Here is a 13463-nt window from a genome sequence, read left to right as displayed (position 1 = left end):
ACTTTCGTAACTTATTTATAAATGTTATACCCGGTGATATTATATCTTTCCAAGAGTACTACCCCGTACGTAGTCTATGTCCTGAAAGCATACTTGACAGGAGATAGACACAGGCGGTAGAGAGGTCCCCCACTCCGATTCCCGCCTCGTTAGCATCTCCGATTCGAGATAAGGGATTAGCTAGGTTAAAGGGAAGGTAGGTCTTTTCGGTCACGGAGCCGGCCGGTAATGGACCTACTTACCTTGCTTGTGGACCAGCTGTACAGCTAAGCCTTGTTCTATTAGTTTGGTGGTTGCTACCAAGACGCTTTTTTTATACCCTATATTATGAAAGGACCTTGAGATGCTAATCCACGAAAAACGAGACGAGAAATTTGAAAGAACTCATATACGGAACGAGGGCGACCCGTGAAAATACATCGGTTTCTTACTCGTGCAAAGGAACTCATTCTTGGCAACTTGGACAACTTAAAACGATGTTTGTCCCGCATATTACTAGGAAGATCGGGATCTTTACAAAAAAAGGCTTTAGAAAGCAAGCTTTCGTCTTTTACTTTTAGCTGCGAGCAATCTACGTGATCTCGTATATTTAGCTTTTCCAACATCTTACTGACCCTCATCTTTTTGAAAAAAGCCGCTCCACGATAGTAAAGTCTCATCTGGTGTGTTGGCTGAAGTGACAATAGTAACATTGAACCCTCGAATATGTTCGAAGATTTCAAAATGATCTTCTAGTTCCGGGGAGAATTCGCAAAACTCCGTTTCCATCGAGAATTGAATGGAGTTTTCCCGTATTTCGACCAGAGAATCTAAGAGAGACATTACTGTCGAGATTCTTACCAAAAAATGAGACATTCCATGCCCTCGGAGAGTGCTTTGTCGTGCTAGGTCATTGACATATCCGTTGTCTTTATTTGACCCCAAGAATGGATTGGATCGAAAGGACTTTACTATCGAACCCCTGCGTGTCTCTATTAATTTCTGACCGCACGGAATCTCCATAGCCAATTTTCCATTTTTTATTATGAAATCAGAAGGTGATGCCTTTGGTACTACTCTTATTTCACACAATCCAAGAACTTCCATAACGTTGGCGTGATTCAGTTTGAGCAACGGATCTTGACGTGAAACATCTTCGTAATGAAAATGGAGTGGAAACATGAGTTGGCTTTTCGTTTCCAAAAAGAGTATAGAGGAGAATGCCGTTGCTGATAGATCCCGCACAGATCAAGGGAGGTCTCTAATCTTATCCACTAAAGTGTCGTCGATCGAAATCTATTATATAATATAAATTTTTTTAATAGCTTAATAGCTGCAAGAAAAAAAGAGGGTAAAAAGAACCGAAAGCCCCTTCTTTTACTTTGAAGTTCTTTCCAGATACATGGCTTACATAGCCGGCTCAACCAACATTCTTGGAAAACAATCGACCCGAGGGGCCGGAGGAGAATTGGCCATTCAATCTTGTGAACTAATCGAGACCGAAATTGGAAAAAGAGATACGAACGAAGAAAAATAACCAATCGATGAAAGAACATGAAACCATTCTGTTTCAATAGAGGTACGAGAAACGGTTGAGGGCAATGAAGTAGGTGAAGTGGTTAAATTTTGCGAGCTGTTCCAACCACTGCTGGATGTGATTCCAAGAGCCAAACAAGAATGAATACCACACAGAAGAGTCAAGACCAGGCTCCCTAATAGAATGTTTAACCGATCCATTCCGGATTGACCGAATTGGTACAAAAGTTGTAACATGGGAAAACTACAGAAAACACGACTTATTTGAATAACCCGGTGACCTACCAATTGTAGAAGTAGGATCTTTGGCAAGCAATAAGCACTTAAATAATACAATTCGAGTGTACCATCTTCTTTCTCATTTCGAAGAAAAGGTGCGGGAGGAAAAGGAAACAACGGAGAGATCCGAATCGGACCTAAATGGAAATGACATGAAAAGTCTTTTTCAAAACCTAGCATTAAGGGCGTTACGACAATATACGAGAGGAATGAAGAAAAAGTCGTGATTGGTGTGGAGAAAAAGATCTGTTTATGATATAATTCAAAAAAGAGTCGTCTCATTTTCTTACTTCTTCCTGGATTCTAATTCATTCACTTCAAGGCTGGTTCTAAACGCTGCAAAGTCATTTAATAAACATTATTACCCTAGGGCTTCGCGCCTTGCTTGTCCGCTTGTCCAATCCGATGAAGTTCCCTCGTTAGCGAAAGGTGCCCGATTAGCCAATGAAAGTTGCTTCGCTTCCTTCGGTAGAAGAAGGATCTGGTTACCAGGTCTTTATTGGGACCTGTCCCTTCCGATGCAAAAGACTCAGTTCTTTCATCAGGTGCGGTTGGCGCGGTTAAGGATACAAGTGCCCTGGCGCGACACTGCTGGGATGAAGAAATTAGACGATTTGCTTTTATGAGAGCATGTCTGCTTTCTTAGGATGTGACTTTTCCTTCTAAATCAACTTTAGAAAGTGGGACAGTTCTAGAAAGAGGTTACTCGTTAACAGGTCTTTTCTTTGAGGAATGGGATTATACTTCATATTCACATATTCATAAGGAGGCCTGTTCAAACGCCTTTCTTCTTATAAAGTCCATAATTTCAAGCCTGACATAGCATTTCCTCCTTCATTATGTTAACTAATTTCTTTAATTCTTTCTTTTTTTTTATACTAAATTATATACTTTATTTCATAACTCAAATTCCCTTTTGAAATGAACTTTTATTTTAAACTTTTTAAATGTGACTTTTTCTTAAACAACTGGCTCGCTCTTCACTCGCTCCGTGTTTTTTCGGCATGACCTGATTTTCTTAGTGAAATGGCATTTTCAAATAAAAAAATCAAAGAATCCCGTGTTTTTTGGTACTAAGCGCTTTTCAGTACTGAAATCGAAAAAAGAAAAGATTTTCTTAAAGAATGCGGCGTTTTTCGTTACTCGACTGATTTCACTAATAGAATCAAAAAAGGAAAAAGATTTTTTAAACAAACCCGTGTTTTTTCGGCATGACCTGATTTTCTTAGTGAACCGGACTTTAAAAAGAAAAATTTTTAATAAACCCGCTATTTTCGCTTGTGATCTGATTTTAACTAATAAATTTAAAAAAGGATTTGAACTTTTTCATTTTCTCGAGGATTTTCTTGCAAATCACTTTTGACTAGTGAAATCAAAAAACAAAGTCTCACTTTTGACAAAACCCCGTGATTTTCGTTGCAAATCACTTTTGACTAGTGAAATGGATTTTTAAAATTCAAAAGTTAGTAAAACCCCGTGATTTTCGTTACTAAGTAATTTTCCCTAATAAAATCACAAAATCAGTGTCACTTTTGACTAAACCCGTGATTTTCGTTACTAAAGTGCTGATTGGAAATTTTACAACTATTAGCGTAAGATACGAAGTTTCATTTTTGTGTGGATTTGTACCAACTTTTGGGACAGAGCACTCCCATGTGAAAGACACGGAAAATCACGACCTAAACCTCATCTAAACCCATGTTGAGAATAGCGATACTAAACCTATCAATCCCGACCGATAAAGTTTCCACTGTCTTAAATGTTGGACACTAGAAAGGAAACTACCCCAAATTATTGAAGAATCAACAAGTTAGTTGTGGGACATCTAATGGGACCTTCTTCTTTAAATGTTTATTTGATTAAACATAAATTTTGCTAGTACTATTTCGTCAATATTAGAAACCGATGGTGGTTTTCATCATTGTATGCGATACATAGAATGATTAGAATATGACGACTAGCAACAATAATGTTGAGAGATAGAGTCATTGTGTACTCAATCTAGTTTTTGGGTTTAGAGTTGTACTTAATTGTGACTATTAAGTGAATAAACTCTAAATAAGAATATAAACAGGATACAAAAGAGGTTTCACTTTTGTGGCCCTATACACCACGATTTGATATATGGCTAGCCCATTATCAAGGTGATTATATTCCAAACCAAACTAGAATAATATATCATGAAGATGATGCAAGACTCAAATTGGTAACCCAAGATCAAACCTAAGATTCTGGAATGATGAACGCAAAGAGTTATCAAGTACTCTTGAAACCATTAGATCTTATGGTATATGCGTATCTTGTATTCAAAGAAAGGTGTCTCGTGCCTTTTGGTTGAAAAGGAGATCGAGAATGTAAATCATTGATAAAGAATAGGTTGATCATTTACTTTTATCAACGATTTAAGTTGACGCTAATGTGTTCACTTAATAAGATAAATAGAGAATTTTTTGAAGAATTTCAAAGAGTTCAAGGAATCACGATTTAATCGCGATGGGATTATCAAAGTGAAGACTTTGATATAAGCCAAAGGAAATGTGATATAGTATCACAAGTTAATCTCTCTTAGCATACATTATGGGATAATGTGTGGTTGGATAAAGAATTCAAACACTATTCGATGTGGTTTGGACTTCAATCAAGTTACCTTGAGTTACTTGACCCTTTTGGGGATTTTATATTTTGTCTAAGTTATTTTTCCACTAAATCTAAAACAAATCATATGAGATATGAAATGGTAGGGTACCATGTTTGTAAGTTTTCACAAGAAACAAATGCTCATTTTTCCCTTTCAATTACCACGAGTACGACGGGCTTGCGGCTCGTGAAGCTGTCTTTCTAAAATACAAGTTTATTTCTAGAAGACAGAGTGGGAGAAATTATTCAAGAGCCACAAAGAATGCCACAAAGAATGTTATGTCGCAAGAAACTGGTCTTTCTTGGCTACACGAGACGTTTTGTGTAAGACGTTGTTTCTTCAAAACCTAGGAGGTTAAATTCGTCACTTGTTAAAGATGATGAATTCATGCTACTTTTAAGAAAGTAAAGAGCTTATAACTTACAAAAGAAATTGTTTGATTCAAGTTGATTACTTCTAGAAAGTAATGAACATATGACTTACATGAGAGTGTTTAAAGTCACAACTCAATACAAGGCTTAGAGCCATACAAATCCGAAATAAAAGGCTTACTTAGTGACAAAGGGTTTTGCACTAATAAAGAGAAATTTCAAAGCTTGATTGGTAGCAAAGGGTTTTGCACTAGTTGAAATGCTTAAGTCTATTTGGATCTTCTTAGGGATTGTGTTTCATTATGATGATATACATATAGCAAATGAATCTAAAACCCACTTCTTCAATTAGAAGGAATGTATTCAATACATGTCTTGAGTTTTGTAGATTCTTGCAATCCTAAGATAATGTGAAACTTAAGAGAGGGTATTAAGTAGGACATCAATGAGTTGGAATCAATGTTTTGATCATGTTATAAAACTTTTCTCGATAAGTCGAGAAGTTGTGTTTATACATGGAGTTTAGTGGGAGTTACGAAAATTTTAATTAGTCTTATATGTAGATGACATGTTGATCATTACGAATGATTTAAGACTTTGGAGAAATATAGTACATCTTTAATATCCGGATTTATGGAGATAAATCTACATGATATTAGCGTCAAATAAGAAGTCTTATGTTTATAAGATTCATGACTAGTTCAATCAAGTTGAACATATTTGATTGATTCCATTCGCTTCATTTCTTGAATCAATTAAATAGGAAATGATGTATAACACTTCATATACTTTGAGTATGATGAATTGTTTCAAAATCGAAATTTAAGTAGCCATATTGATTACCCTTAAGTGCTTGCAGAAGCATTAAGGATGTAAAACAAAATGTTTTTGATGCAATTTTGTGTAAGGGTGTTACACAAGTGACAATTGACAATTGAGATTGCGCATGGTTTCTGACAAAACCATAATCAAAACACATCAGGATGGTTAAGATACCATTGTGGCTATGTTATTTAAGAAATAGATTTTCTAGAATCGTTCTAGGCAATAAAGAACAATGAGAAATATTTACAACAGAAATTGAGTACACTTGCAATCATGAGATGTGCAAGAAGGATGAGTCCCGCACATTGTGAAAACAGTGGGAGCTATTCTAAGGCTAGAATGCCTATGTCTTGATTGGATCTCGACACGTACTCAGAAAATTTTGTAATGCAAATGTATACATTACAAAGGAAAACGAGTATGTAGTGAGGTTGAGTAAGGTACAAGAAGTTGATAAAACCTACTAACCAAAGCCTTCTCATAGGCTGAACATGATGAGTCATGTCATTTCAATTAAATTGAGATGAACAACTACATTCAAGATCAAACTGGATTATAGAATATGAAGTAGTAATCAGGCATTGATTATTCATATGTGATAATCGCATTTCTCGTTCGAGTTTTACTTTAAAACTCTTTTATTATACTTTGTTACATCCAAACGGGTTGTAGAGACAACATTGAACCCCGTTAAAGTGAACCCGGATTAACATGGTATTCGCCCATAGTCACTTGTATGAGGTGACGTCTCGAAGTGACTAGAGTGTGATGCGATTGATGGCAAGTTCAAGTGCCATAGAGTCATGTGAGATGACTAGTCGATCACATAGGCAGACTGTTAGGAACACTTTGTCGGGCAGTGACCGCTTATAGAGTTCTGGCAAATTTATATAGCCTGGTCGTGGCGAGAGCTACTATAGTATTCTAATGAGTCGATTCTTTTGACTAAAGACTGTTCGCCTAAGATGGCACAATTTCAGAATAGCTTTGATTTATGTTACTACGACCTTCGTAAATGGGGTCAAATGGGCATATTTTGGGTTATGATGGATGTGGCTAGTCGAAGGGAATAAGTGCGATAGGAATTGTCCACCCCTTTGTCAGGATTAAAACAATATCTCAGGGCCACTCGAGGAGTAATGAACTGGAAATGCGTGACCACGCTCGGATGGCATCTATGGTAGATAACTCCGGTCAATCAGTTATTCTCCAGATCGAGGAAACCACTCTCGATATGATCACTTGCAAGTACGACCCGAAAGACACCTTGCATAGAGTGGGAGATAGTAATAGGACAAGAGAATTGGTGACGCACACTTGTCGAGGACAAGTGGGAGATTGTTGGAGTAAGTGTCCCCGACAATAATGCGATCACAATTGTTGATCATATTGATCACATATTTAAATCTCATACCAAGAATACGAAAGGGATGATACATTACATATATAGTCAACTGGTCCACACATATCGGTAATGATTGGCTGGCTAGAGTTTGACATTACTGTCGTGCGACGGTGGTGATCAGTTGATCCCTTGAGGTCACACCTAAAGGACGATTCCCTTAATTGAAAAGGTTAATTAATTGTATGCCGACACAGATTAATTAATTCCTTAAAATTGAACAAATTATTATCATAAGAGAGAAAATGACATCTTATTCTAATGTGATTAAATGAGATTTTATTTAGTAATTTAAGAAGTTATATTACTAAAATTAATCGGTGTTTGCGAAACACGCGAGATGAGAATGATAAGTCAGTTATAATTACAAAATGTTGTGAATTATACTAACTAGTAATTAAATGACCATTTTATGAGAAAGTAATTTTAAATTACTAATCAATTTGTTAAATATGATTTATTTAATTTGTAAATGATATTTAATTTGTTAAATATGCATTTTAAATTAAAACATGACATAAGACATGTCACATGTCATACAATTGTACAATTGACAAAAATAAAATGGACTCCATTTTACTACATAAACCGAAATTGGTGAGCAAGCTTTAGAATTTTGTCTTGTTCATTTGTCTTATTCTTTTGTCTATGACACTTGATAGTGACTTGACCATGACAAAGCCTTACACCAATTTGTCTTGTGAAGACAAAAAGGAAAAAGAAAATTGGTTCATATACTCATTTAGTCCCACCGGTTTTGGGTGATTATTTTGAGTGGATTTTTTCCTCTTTTTCATTCTTCTCATGTTTTATGATAAACAATAAAACTTCTCTCTCTTGTTCATCATAAAATCAAGTTTGATGAATCTAATTTGTATGAATCAATAACTAATAATACTAGTAGTAGTATATGAGTATTAGTAATCAATTTTAAGGTAAACCACATTATAAATATCTAGTACATATTAGTTTGTGGGATTAAGGGATAGTCTTGGGTGCTACTAATTGGAGGGCTTTTATTTTGAAGTCATGAATGTTCATCCATTATTGGAAAGCTCAAGAACTAACAAGAAAGAGATCTTGTTGGTGCCCATTTGACCGAAATTTAGATGGTGAGAAATTGATTTTCTTATCTCTTCTTATTTAGTTTGCATGCATAAGATTTGTAATTAATTTTATGACTAAATTAATTTAGAACATATATGATTATGTTATGTAATGAGATATAGATTTCCAACAAAAACAATTTCGCATGTTAAAGTTTCTAGTCCTAAAATGTATTTAGGATATTTTGGTTCATTTATGGATTTTTATTGTTCATCTAATAAAATAATGGCATTAAAAATGTGATTTTAGGATAAAAATGTCATTTTCGGACTAAAATTAGCTAAACTTGGAATTTTCCCGTGGTTTTTGGATATGTTTTCACATATATTATTTTTAGACGACCTGTAATTTTTCAGAATTTTTGGAGTTCTTATGCTCGAAATATGGATTTTTCATGATAAAAATCGAATTTAAATGAAAATTAGGTTAATATGAGATAAATTTCGAATCTAGTCATATAAATTTAGTATGTTGTCACATGCAATTTTAAAAGATGTGTGTAAAATAATAGGCTATTATGAAGTCTTTATGCATGATTTATGAATTTTTGATGAAAAATAGCATAAATAGTGACTTTAATTAGTGAATAATTGCTAAAACATACTTCATGACTAAGGAAAAACGTCACATGTTGCATTTTATTACCTATTTCAGATATAAAATTGAAAAGTTGATAAATATAATTTTTCTCATGTTTTTATGATTATATTTGATAAATCCGATAAACCGCAACATTGTTTTTCCCGATAAATTTTGAAATTTTTAACCTAAGTTTTGAACATTATGAGTGTCATGGTATTTTTCCATAATGTTCATGAGTTTAAATTTCAAATTTTGAATTTATTAGAAATTTTTATGATTTATTTGGAGTTTATAGCATTTTATTGTAATTTTGGGTCCATTAATGAACAATTTTAACAAATATAAGTTAATTATAGTCAAATAGTTAGTGGAGACTAATTTTGAGTCCTAAGTTGGTTAGGATAATTAACTTGTGCATAAATATGATTTTATGTAATTCATTGTGATTTTAAAAGGTTGAATCACGCAAATCCGTAAAAACCATTTAATATACGATATTGGCTCCTTAAAGACGATTTAGCATAAAATTGGGCATGTTCATACATATTATAATGCTGCATTTTATTTATGATTGTCATAATTTTATTTTATGTAATTTTTGAATTATGTAATTTTTGCTTAGTATGGCCTTAGTTTTTAATTGATATTACCCGAAATGTATGGAAATATCGATTCGGTTGTAATTTATTGTGATCTCATATCACCGTTTTGTAATTTAATAGATTTATTTTATTTTAATTACAAATGTATAATAGGAAATTATGTAATTTGTTATGTAATTTATTTATTTCGGAGTTCCTTGAAGACGGTGTCACTCAAGAAAACGATACATAAAGACGGTGTTACCTCGAGATGCGTGCTAAAACCGAAGTTCAAGGGACCAATGGAGTTGGTTTCCGAATATGTAATAGTTAATTAGATTTTCTATTTTAGGAAGGCCATACTAGAATTTTATTTATGCTTTGCATTTTATTTATATGTTGCATGCATCGCTAAATCGCCATAACTAAAACATGCATTGTCATTATAATCGAGTTTATCGACCGTGTCAATTAAAATTATCGTAGTTCACCGCTTTAGTTCACTTAAAACGTGATAGATAATAAATTGACATGACCTCTCGCTAAAATAAACAATTGAGACTTAGCCTTACCAAAAAGTAGAAACCATGAAAACCTATTTCGTGAGGGGGGGTGGGTGATAAATGTCTATCCACCGAATTCATGTTGATGAGGGTTTCATCGGCTACCTCGTGCCCAAGTTAATGTGAATTTGGATCATGGACACATTTATTCGAAATTTGGATTGACCTCAACGGAAGTATTCGTGACCGTAGTCGCATGTGTTCCGGGCTATAGATAAACATTAGAGTAATTTTATCGACCAAGAGTTCTAAAAGTAGAATCGATTAAAAGGTTAATCCACCGACTTATATTGATAAGGGTTTCATCGGCTACCCCGTGCCTAAGTTGATATGAATTTGGGGCTTGGAATCATTTATCTAGTTGGGTAGAGGTCACTAGATAAATGCAATAAAACTTGTTTAAATTATTTTTACGAGTCTTATTATTTTGAAAACGACATATGTTTTATTCCTTTTATATTTTGTTTTGTAGACCGCTTCTATTTCTCATAAAAAATGGCCACTCCAAACACCAACGCCACACCTCTCACTAATACTTCATGGCTCCGATCCTTCATGGATCGATGTAAACTTGAAAAGAATGGGTCAAATTTCTCCGATTGGGATGCCCAACTCAAACTAGCCGCCCAAGGTGACGACAAGCTTCGTTACCTTACCGAGGCCTCTCCACCCGAACCTAATGCTAGGTCGAGTGCCGCTACTAGGAAAGCATATGAGGCTTACCACAAGGAATTCGCCGCAATGAAAAATGTGTTGATCTTTGCGATGGAGGTGGATCTCCAAAGGGGAGCCTTTAAGATGGGCACCGCTAATGAAATCTATTCCAAGCTTGTGACAATGTTTTCACAAACTCCGCGGATCGTCCAATATGAGGCGGCCGCGGCATTCTTTGATCTCGACTTCAAAGAGGGCCAAAAGGTTAGCCCTCACGTGCTCAAATTGATGGAGCTAGTCGAGACCTTGAAGATTCAAAAGGTTGAAATCCCCAAAGAACTCATTGTAGATAGGATTCTACACTCCTTATCCAAAGTCAAAGCGTATGTTCAATTCCGGGTGAATTTTAACATGCAAGATAAGGACGTGTCTCTTGAAGAGTTGCACAAGTTACTTGTGCAAGCCGAAAGAGACATTGGGTTAAATGTTAACCCACCTAAGGATGTGCTTAACATTAGCACCAAAAGCAAGGGGGGGTTCAATAAGAATGGGAAGAAGGGTAAGAAGCAAGCTCCTACTTTCACCAAAGCTAAGACTTATGAAGCTAGCACTTCCAAGATCAAGAAGGGTCCTCTTGATAAATGCCATTATTGTAATGGTGTTGGACATTGGAAAAGAAATTGTTCCAAATATCTTGGTGACATTAAAGCTGGAAAGATCACTCCAGTAGGTAAATGACTATCCTTTCTTTTATGTTTCTAATTCAACTATGGTATTGTGATACAAAGTTGTGATAATGTATCCCCCTTTTATTGTAAATAGGGTCTCTACCAAGCAAGTACAAGGGAAAAGAAAAGCAAGCTTGAGAAACCATCAAGAAGCTAGGAGTAGCTTCCATGAAGCTTGGCTTTTTATTGTCTTATTTTAATTATGTTTCGGATTTTAGAACCTTTTGATTTCCGTGTTCGACATGGAAATGTTTTATCCTTTCTTAACAATTGTTGTATTTTGGATAATGGTGGCTTGGTTTGCAACCCAAGTCACCCGTTTTATCGTATTTTATCCTTGTTCTAAAATTCGTCTTTATATGCTTGCTCATAGAAACATATGATCATTCACTTAAAGTGATCTAATGGACAACTATAATGATGGGATTCATTATATGTCCACAAGTTTAAGGCTTGTGTATGATCATTCATAAAGTGATATTGAGTTGATGAACTCTCTTAAAGGAATGTCAATCACCAAGTACACTAATCAAATCTAAAACAATTAGTCTACCTATGAGATAGTTCTCCTTATACTTCAAAATCATTATTTGTGTCTAATAAGCTATCTTTGAATCTCTAGTGTATTCATTCTAAAGATAGAGTGGGAGAAAATGAAGACACAAAGAACACCAAGCAAAATTTGTGTACTTGTGTAAATGAGATCTACGCAAGAAAGAATGATTTGTATACCTATACAGATAATATACTCGAATAGATGAAATCTATGGTCTCGAATAGATGATATCTACATGAGAAAAGAGACCAAGTGAAGTAATCAAAAGAATATGTTCTCAAGATAACTACACGAGGAGACCAAAAGAAAGTTTTGGAATAAGAATGACTAAAGTAAAGTCTTAACAAGAGTTTTGACTAGTTTATGAACAACATTTGACCAATAGTTTCAATATTGATAGTTACTTAAGAGCCTATATGAATCAAAGTTGCATCCTAGAAAATAAATGAGATTTATTACTAAAAGTTGCAAAGATTGATATGCCGATATCCACAAGAGCTAAGTTAAATGTTAACCACGCTAATGTCATTACTTAACCTCATTATGAAAATGAAATGGTTAAACCTCCTTCCGAAAAGGGTATTCTGAGAAGGACGTATATTAGATATTATTCATATTTAAATAATGACATTGCTACGCATCATTATAAAATGAATGAGTTAGAGATTAAAATCTCTTTCCATAAGGTTAAGATGAAACCTCTTCAAAATAGGTATTTTGAAAGGATATGATGGGAACATATATGGTTTTATCTTAATAACTTAGCAAAGCAAAATATATTTCAATTCTTGAAATGTTTCAATTGAGTAGTCAATTGCGAAACATGTGGAATTAAGTGGGAGTTGGAAATTATCGTGTGAAGACATGGAATTTAGTGGGAGCAATCATCTTGTAAAGGTTTATAACTCATTACTCATTGAGAATGACGAGCTAATACTATTCTTTCACAAAGAAGTATTTGAGTTTTCAATTCTGGATGAAAATGGACTATGATGAATCCAATCACATCATGAGATGTTGGATAGGTATTGAAATATACACATCGAATCAACGAGAAACGTAGGTTATTCATGTCAATGAAAATGGAATTGCCATTAGCAGTCATGGTCATTCATTGAACCTAAGAATGGTTGATCACATGATTATTAGTTACTAATGTTTCCGCCATTAGAATAATCATGCACATGTCCAATAATGAATCATATTCATAAGAGCATGATGATTCATTGGGAAGCCATAGAAGAATCGTCATGAATTCTCGAGGAGAATCCGATGAGCGATTTCAGTGTTGGACAGAACACTCTGTTATGTGTCAAGAGGTTGCACATATTAAAGTTCGAACACGCGTAAGGATTTATAAAATCCTAAGCTTTTCAAGCTAAAAGGAGAAATAAGAAGTTTGGAAAGATACTTAGTTGAAATAAGAAGTTACTCAAAACTAATATTTTCTAAAATGCTAGGACTTGTGAGAAGTACTAGGCTAATCATCTTGACAATTGTTGCAAGACTCTACAAAACATATACCTAGTGCATTGTGTGTGGGTGGAGTACTTGATCAGTGCAAGTTATATCATTCACCACAAATTCGTAGGTTATGTGATAAACAACCAGAAAGTTCTTTCAAGATAAAGAACCTAAACCGAGGTTGGGAACCTATATGTG

This window comes from Silene latifolia, chromosome 1 (genome assembly GCF_048544455.1).
Source record: "Silene latifolia isolate original U9 population chromosome 1, ASM4854445v1, whole genome shotgun sequence".
Classification (NCBI taxonomy): Eukaryota; Viridiplantae; Streptophyta; class Magnoliopsida; order Caryophyllales; family Caryophyllaceae; genus Silene; species Silene latifolia.
This window is presented reverse-complemented; position numbering follows the sequence as displayed.